The 7,708-nt window shown below is 39.2% G+C and overlaps 2 protein-coding genes across 3 annotated transcripts in view; one reads left to right on the forward strand and one right to left on the reverse strand.

Annotated features, from left to right (window-relative positions):
* Positions 1-7,370, reverse strand: part of cyfip1 (cytoplasmic FMR1 interacting protein 1) — a 41,256-nt gene extending 33,886 nt beyond the window's left edge. The window contains exon 1 of one of the 2 annotated variants that reach the window (XM_074636734.1): positions 7,059-7,370. The gene's annotated coding sequence lies outside the window, so the exon portion shown is untranslated. The remainder of the gene's footprint in view (positions 1-7,058) is intronic. The other variant, XM_074636735.1, reaches the window with a different exon arrangement.
* Positions 1-7,708, forward strand: part of chst7 (carbohydrate (N-acetylglucosamine 6-O) sulfotransferase 7) — a 62,979-nt gene that overhangs the window by 23,463 nt on the left and 31,808 nt on the right. The gene's annotated exons all lie outside the window — the stretch shown is intronic.

A 7,708-nucleotide genomic window follows, 5' to 3' on the forward strand; every position in this document is an offset into this window, starting at 1 on the left:
ACTTGGTGGAAGAGTGAAGCATGAGCAAAGGAAGAACCCCCGTTCCATTTGGGGGCGGATACACACATTATGTTTCAGTAAATGGAACCAGCATTGTCAGAGGTCAGGCCTTCTAGTTCATTCTGCAGGCTGCGTTACGCAGCAGAGGATCTGGATGGAGAACACAAGCACAGACATGTTCTCCACACATTTCTACAGAGCGTCAGCACACAGTGACCTCCATCTACGGCTTCAGGTTACAAAGATGTTGGTTGTTACGTTCGCTTTAAAAGCTTTCTGGTATTAATGAGATAAACATAAATGAAGTTTCTTCACTGGACAAAATACTGGTTTAAATATTGTATGTCAGATTTGACTCTTCTTTGGAAATTAAGCATCATCACTACATATTTATAATTCTGAAAAAGAGTTTTGTAAAATACAGCTAATGAAAAACACAATTCAATCGTATTTAAATCACTATATAGTGACGGCCTATTGGAGATCAACTGAGTATCTTTAGATGGCATTGATTAGTTCTTACATTAATGATTATATTCATCAATCCTAAATCAATCGATTAGTTGTTTGGTCTATAAAATGTCAGAAAATGGTGAAAAATGATATTCAGTTTACTCCCATAGTGAAGTACTGGATGTGTAGAAATCACAGACTGTCTCTGGTAGAAACAACAACGTCTCTAGATGACGTCATGTTGAGTGTTGATGGAGCAGCTGCAGAGCCTGGCTCTGATCCATCCAGACTCCATTCAGAAAAACAAGCATTTTAAAAGTAGTCTGTTTATCGTCATGGTAACAGACCTGACAAAGCATGAATTCAGACTTTTTACTAATCAGCATCATGATGTAGTTATTTCAGCATCACTTTGATCTGTTTATTGATATTAAATCACAGCACATCTGTTTATTTTGGGTTCCGCAGTAGAGATGTGTGGCTGCTAGATACAGTCAGTGCAATACCACTGTATGTGAATACAGCTCGCCGCCGGGTGACGTTATGAACCCAGACACGACGGTGTTTGGTTTTCTGACGTATCTGGGACTTCACCAACATGTACGAAGCAACAACAGTGGTTATTTCTTCCATGGTTGATGGAGGAAATGGAGGAAAGAGATTTTGTTGGTATCTATGGAGACAAGCTTCTCCTCTCCGGCGCGTCTAGAGCGAATGAACACAAATGATACCGGCGGTCCAACTAGAGCGAGTAAAGAGAGGCAAAAATTTGCTTTGCTCTTGTTCTGAACACAGAATTAGTCAGAAGTTGAACCTCATAGCCGTTGTTTTATTTCAGATCAGATGTGGGGGACGAACAGAGCCAACAAATCTAACATTGTGTTAGTCTAACTACTTACAGACAGACGGTCAGTAATCAGTCAGTGAACATTAGAGTCTCACATTGCCAAAGAATACAACAACAGAAAGCCTGCAGTTATCTGACTGTAGAGGGTCAAAATAGGTGTGGTTAGTTGTGAAATAGTGTTTTTCAAAGAGGGAAGGAAGTGAGATGTAAAGCAGCTTTCAGAAGCGACCTCATTATTGATTCAGCTAAACGTCTTTTTTTAGTTTCCCAAACTGAACTACAAAACAGTCAAGTAAGCAACATAACAGACTGCAGATCAGCCAACGTGGTGACCAAACAGGGAAGTATGAATCACAGACGATGAGAACATGTGATGATCTTTGACATGAGGAACGACTGATGCACAACAGTTCAGATGAGAAACTGAAAGTTACATAAAAAGACTTTCAAAATAAACATTAGAAACCGTTCATATGGAAATATAGAGAAAATGAAAAAGCAGCTTTGACAAACAGCAAGTCAAACTATTGCTGAGTCGATTGGTCAACTTGAACTCTGCAGATAAACCATCTATTATTAAAAAAAGGGAACCTCGTGGTTTAACTTCAGTGCTCGCTTCCTGTTAAGACTTCAGCATCGAGAGGCGTCTCCTCTTATAAGAGACAAATTAAAAGAGACACTTTGCCTCTTAAAGAGTTCATTCAACCTGCAGGTTGTTGGCCAGACAGAAGGAAGAAGTTCACCGTGTGTCTGTAAATACACAGTAAGGAGCTTAAACAGGTAACCTTGGTGTGCCAGCTAGCAGAGGACAAACACAAGACAGCAGCAGCAGCAGCTCTACCACGCTACGCTGATAATAACACCTGTATAGAGTTCACTTTAAAGCTGCAGTAGGCAGAAGGTTTTTGGCATCATTGGGCAAAAATCCCATAATAACCTTTCAGCATATTGTAATTCAAGTGTTCTGAGAGATAACTAGACTTCTGCACTTCCAATCTAGCCTGTGACGGGAGACTTTGACCAATCACAGGTCATTTCAGAGAGACAGCGTTACTATTGGCTAGGGATGCACCAATACCGATACCAGTATCGAGTATCGGGTCCGATACTGTGCTCATGTACTCGTACTCGCGAAACGGCTCCGATACCACTTTACAACAGCGTGACGTTAACCTCTCGTCACCATCTTTCGGGTCCTATCGCACGCGCTCACGCTCGCCCGCCCCGATGGTGCGGGCGAGACGGACCGGTGGTGCGCCCGACTCCGCTGGGCCGGGATCCCACCTCAGCCGGTTCAGTTATTCCTGCTGTGAGCGCCACAAATTAAATTCACCTCCATTGTTGTGAAGTAGCAGCAGAAACGTTAAAGACAGATATCTCAAAACCTCTGCAGATTAAACTGAAACTAAATGCACGGCTGGATACCGAACAAGTGAGTGAAAAGATGTTTTATTGTTATTGGTATGATGTTTTAGATACTGAACAGCAGCAGAAACATTAACCTGTGGTTCAACAGCCTGGCATCAACGGTCTCATGTCTGACAGAGCAGATTAAACATTTGACACCTTTACAAGCTCTGCTGAAAATCAAATAGCAGCTCAGATCACACCTATAATGTGAGGACAGGAGGAAGCATCTTCACTCCTCTGAGGTGAGAAACAGATGCAACAACAGTCGCTGTCCTGCAGAACATTAACCTCAAAGATACAAACAGAAAACAGCTGCAATGAGGCCTCCATGTGACTTCATCACCAGCTCGTTGCATCACCGTGCCACCCTGAAGGAAGCTGCACACGTTTCCATCGACTGAGGTGTGAAAACACCGACCTTATTCTGCAGTGTATCACACCACAGTATCACACGTTAATCAATGCAAACTGAATCTGTAAGTATCTCAGTTTTTCCATAAGTCAATGCAAACAAATGACTTCACTTCTCCTGTTGACACGACATTATAATCCTTTCACTTTAGTCAGTGGTGCAGACATCAAGTGTTCGCCACTAAGTCTTATGTTGCATTCACAACAAGAGCGAAGCTAATTTTTCACCTTGAGTTGGACCGCCGGTATCATTCGTGTTCATTCTCTCTAGACGCACCGGAGAGGAGGAGGAGTTTGTCTCCATAGATACCAACAACCATGGAAGAAATAACCACTGTTGCAGCTTTGTACATGTTGGTGAAGTCCCAGAAATGTCAGAAAACCAAACGCCATCGTATCTGGGTTCATAACGTCACCTGGCGGCGAGCTGTATTCACATACAGCGCTATTGCACTGACTGTATCTAGCAAGACACACGTCACTACTCGGTATGAACCCAAAACAAACAGATGCCGAAATAACTACATAATGATGCTGATTAGTAAAAAGTCTGAATTCATGCTTTGTCAGGTCTGTCCACAAGACGACAAGCAAACTACTTTTAAAATGCTTGTTTTCTGAATGGAGTCTGAATGGATCAGTTCCAGGCTATGCTAACACTGTAGCTGCTCCATCAACACTCAACATAAAGTCATCTAGGCATAAATACTATGCTAGGCATAATACGTCTACTGCTGCCTTGATCGGTTACTTTGTGTTATGTGTGACTTTGGTGTGTTAAAGGGTTAGTTCGAATTCACCAAAGTCACACAATAACACAAACTAACTAACTGATGGAAGCAGCGGTAGATCAGCAACTCCTGTGTTATGTGAGGTTAAATGACTGTTTTTGTGAATGGAGTCTGGTGGCTTTGAAGAGAGCATAGATAACGTCTTCTGTTCCCCGTCAGAAAGGGCTGTCTGACAGCGAGGTGAAGCGGTGAAAATATTCTAAATATAGCGTACACTTCTGCTACAATCTGATTATCTGTATAAGTATAAATCATTGTTCAATATTGCAAACAGAAGCTCAAAGATGAGTCCAACAAAAGAAGCGTCTTGAATGTCCATTCAGTTGGAATAACCAACTATACAAAAATAGTCTTTAACAAATCTACTCTATCTTTAAAGCGATCAATTCAGAACAGTGTGAAATGGAAACCCACTGTTCAGTTTCAGTGGCTTCACCGCTCTACTACACACAGTACTCACCACTGTACTATATATACGGTACATACTGAGGTGTGTTATTCTAAACTGGCTGTAGCATCACTGAAGAAGACGTTCAACCACAGGAAGAAAAAAACAACACCACACTTTCACCAAAGATGTGGTTTAACCTACATCATCACCTCATCATCCCTCTATACCTCCCTCGAGTCGACCAAAACCAACGCAGCAACAGATAAAGTGACAGACTCCTTATTCTCACTACAGGACCTCAATTTCATCTAAAGGGACAATATAATCTTGGTGCAACATGTCATAACTAAAAAGATATTTTCCATGCAAAGATGTGTGAATTAAGTATCCAAAAAGAACTATTGTTAGTTCAAAACAGTAAACTTTAATTGACTTTGGAGGATGATAGCTTCATCTTGGAGAGAAATGAATGTATGGGTGAGGAGCAGGAGAATCTGATAAAGTGTTGAAACCTTTATTGGAATTTCATGGACGTCAAGGTGCAAAATAATTTTTAAATTGCTGTGTCGTGCTGACTGTTTCTATGTTGTTGTTGTTGTTGTTGTTGTTATTCTTATCTGATGTGTTTTGATTTTTTTATATATATATATATATATAAAATGTTATGTTTATTTTCCCTTGATGACTACCAAAACCATGACTACATGTTTCATTAGTTAATAGTTTATTGTTATTGTCGATTTGTTTGTGTGAAAAGTAATGCAAAATTCAACAAAATATTTTAAAAATATATACATTTTAAAATATATATTTAATACTTTTTTTTTAAATTATATTTTTCCCCCCCAAAATATTTATCTGATGTAGGAATTTTCAAAGAGAAGGCAAAATAAAATGCTGCTATTCGATAACATGGTCTGTATTGAATGCTTTGATCATAAGATCTGTAATGGACACTCTTATCTGATGTTTTTGATTTATTTTGATATTTTTTCTTTGTTAAATATGTGAAATGTTATATTTATTTTCCTTTGATGACTACAAGAACATGACTACCTATTTCATTGTTTAATAATTTTATTATTATTGTCCATTTGTATGTGCAAAAACTAATGCAAAATTCAACAAAATATTTAAAAAATAAATATTTAATAATAATATAATATAATATAATATATAAGATGTTATTTTTAGAATTATTATGACTATTATTTAATTTCTGGTTTGTTATGATACTGCATATAGGCTACTGATAATATAATGATAATACAGATAACTGATAATGTGTATACTAAATATATATTCCCCAAAATATGATGTGCAAATTTTCAATTGTTTGAAAAGGCTGACTACTACTTATTATTATTATTTTCATGGTCTGTACTGTACTAAAGAATGAAATAAAAAGTAAGTTAAAAGAAGAGAAGGCTGGCTGAAGTGGTATTTTTAGAGTGGGGCTTGAACGCAACACCAGGAGGGTGGGGAATACAGTCTGGTTCCTGAACGCAACACTCCCAAAGGAACTAACAGAAGAGGAAAAATAAGAAATAAGAACTCTTTTTCTGTTTCACATGGATTTTACACTACAGCTCAATTAATAATGAATAACTTTGATTTTTTTAACATAAACTTCTATCCTCCTGTAGCTACCACACCTGGTGAACACTCAACTCTACTACAACTCACATAAAAGTGTTTTAAAGTAAAGTTCAGAGCTATAATAGTGAGTTTTAGATTTGATAAAGTGTTGTTAGTGCTGCATGTAGCATTAGGCTGTAACTCTGGTGGTGTTAACGTTAATACTAATGTGTGTACAGTAGTTGTATCTCTGCTCTGCTCCGGGCCTGAGATTAGTTGTTGTATGTGCGAAGTATATGCAAAATTCAACAAAATATTGGTGTATATATATATATAAAGTAAGTATAGTACAAATGTACATACAGTATAGAATATGAAAACAAACTGTACCAAAGATGGAGGTTTGATTATTATTATTTTGTCTTATTATCATGGTCTGTACTGCAACAAACATTTAAATAAAAAGTTTACAAAAAGAAGAAAAGGCTGACTGAAGTGGTAAGTTCAGAGCTATAAAACCTTTGATAAAAGTATGTTTAAAAGAAGGAAAGACTGACTGAAGTGGTATTTTTAGAGTGGGGCTTGAACGCAACACCAGGAGGGTGGGGAATACAGTCTGGTTCCTGAACGCAACACTCCCAAAGGAACAAACAGAAGAGGAAAAATAAGAAATAAGAACTCTTTTTCTGTTTCACATGGATTTTACACTACAGCTCAATTAAGAGTGTATAACTTTGATTTGTTTTAATATCAACTTTAATAAAAGCTCCTCCTGTAGCTGCCACACCTGGTGAACACACAACTCTACTACAACTCACTAAAAGTGTTTTAAAGTAAAGTTTAGAGCTATAAAACCTTTGATAAAAGTGAGTTTTAGATGTGATAAAGTCTTCCTGCCTCCACCATGTATCATTAGGCTGTAACTCTGGTGGTAAGGTTCATAATAATGTGTGTACAGTAGTTACAGGCCTGAGATTAGTCACTCAGCTCTCAGCAGCTCGGGCCTGTTGCTGCTGCTGCTGCTGGAAAACTACACTAAAACCAGCTGTTTAACTCCTAAAACTAACAAATCTGTTTAAAAGCAGTGTCTGTTTTTAACTTAGCGGCTCCATGTTAACTTTTACTAACTCCTAAAGTCATCAGAAACACTCTGAAGCCGATGGATCTCTGAACTCACCGAGCTGTCTGTGGGTTAGCAGCAGCAGCAGAAGTTCAGCCGTTAGAAACTGGAATGTTTGAACATCGATCCCTCAGGAGGAGAAGCGAAGAAGAAGTCCTCAGTCCTCAAAGACGTTTAGTTCGTCGGCCGGAGGAATGTGGTCCTCGGTCCTCGGTGTTATGATCATGGGCGGGGGGAGAGCCGAGCTGAGAGTATATAGTAGATCCGATGAGATCAGGGAGTTCCTTCCTGTCCCTCTAACAGGGAAACTAGACAGGAAACTAACCGCTCCGCTCCGCTCTGACCAGCCAAAGAGTATAAAACCTGCGATACTACCCCTCCTCCACTAGGAGAGAAATCCTCCACCACCACACCACAGGGCTGGGCAGGGACCCGGAGAGAGCCGGAGAGAGCCGGAGGGACCCGAAGAGACCCGAAGAGACCCGAAGAGACCCGAAGAGACCCGAAGAGACCCGAAGGTAGGGAGGTAAAGCTGAAGGAATGTTCGGTACAGTAAGAAGCTGCTGGAGGGTATGGAGGGTGATTAGTGCCAAAACACCCTCCCCCAACACACACACAACACATGGATAAAAATGAACTACAACTATAATAACAATTTCCAAAATATAATACAAGTTTGTGTTTTTAAATATAGTATTTATAGTATT

This window comes from Sebastes fasciatus, chromosome 5, assembly GCF_043250625.1.
Source record: "Sebastes fasciatus isolate fSebFas1 chromosome 5, fSebFas1.pri, whole genome shotgun sequence".
Classification (NCBI taxonomy): Eukaryota; Metazoa; Chordata; class Actinopteri; order Perciformes; family Sebastidae; genus Sebastes; species Sebastes fasciatus.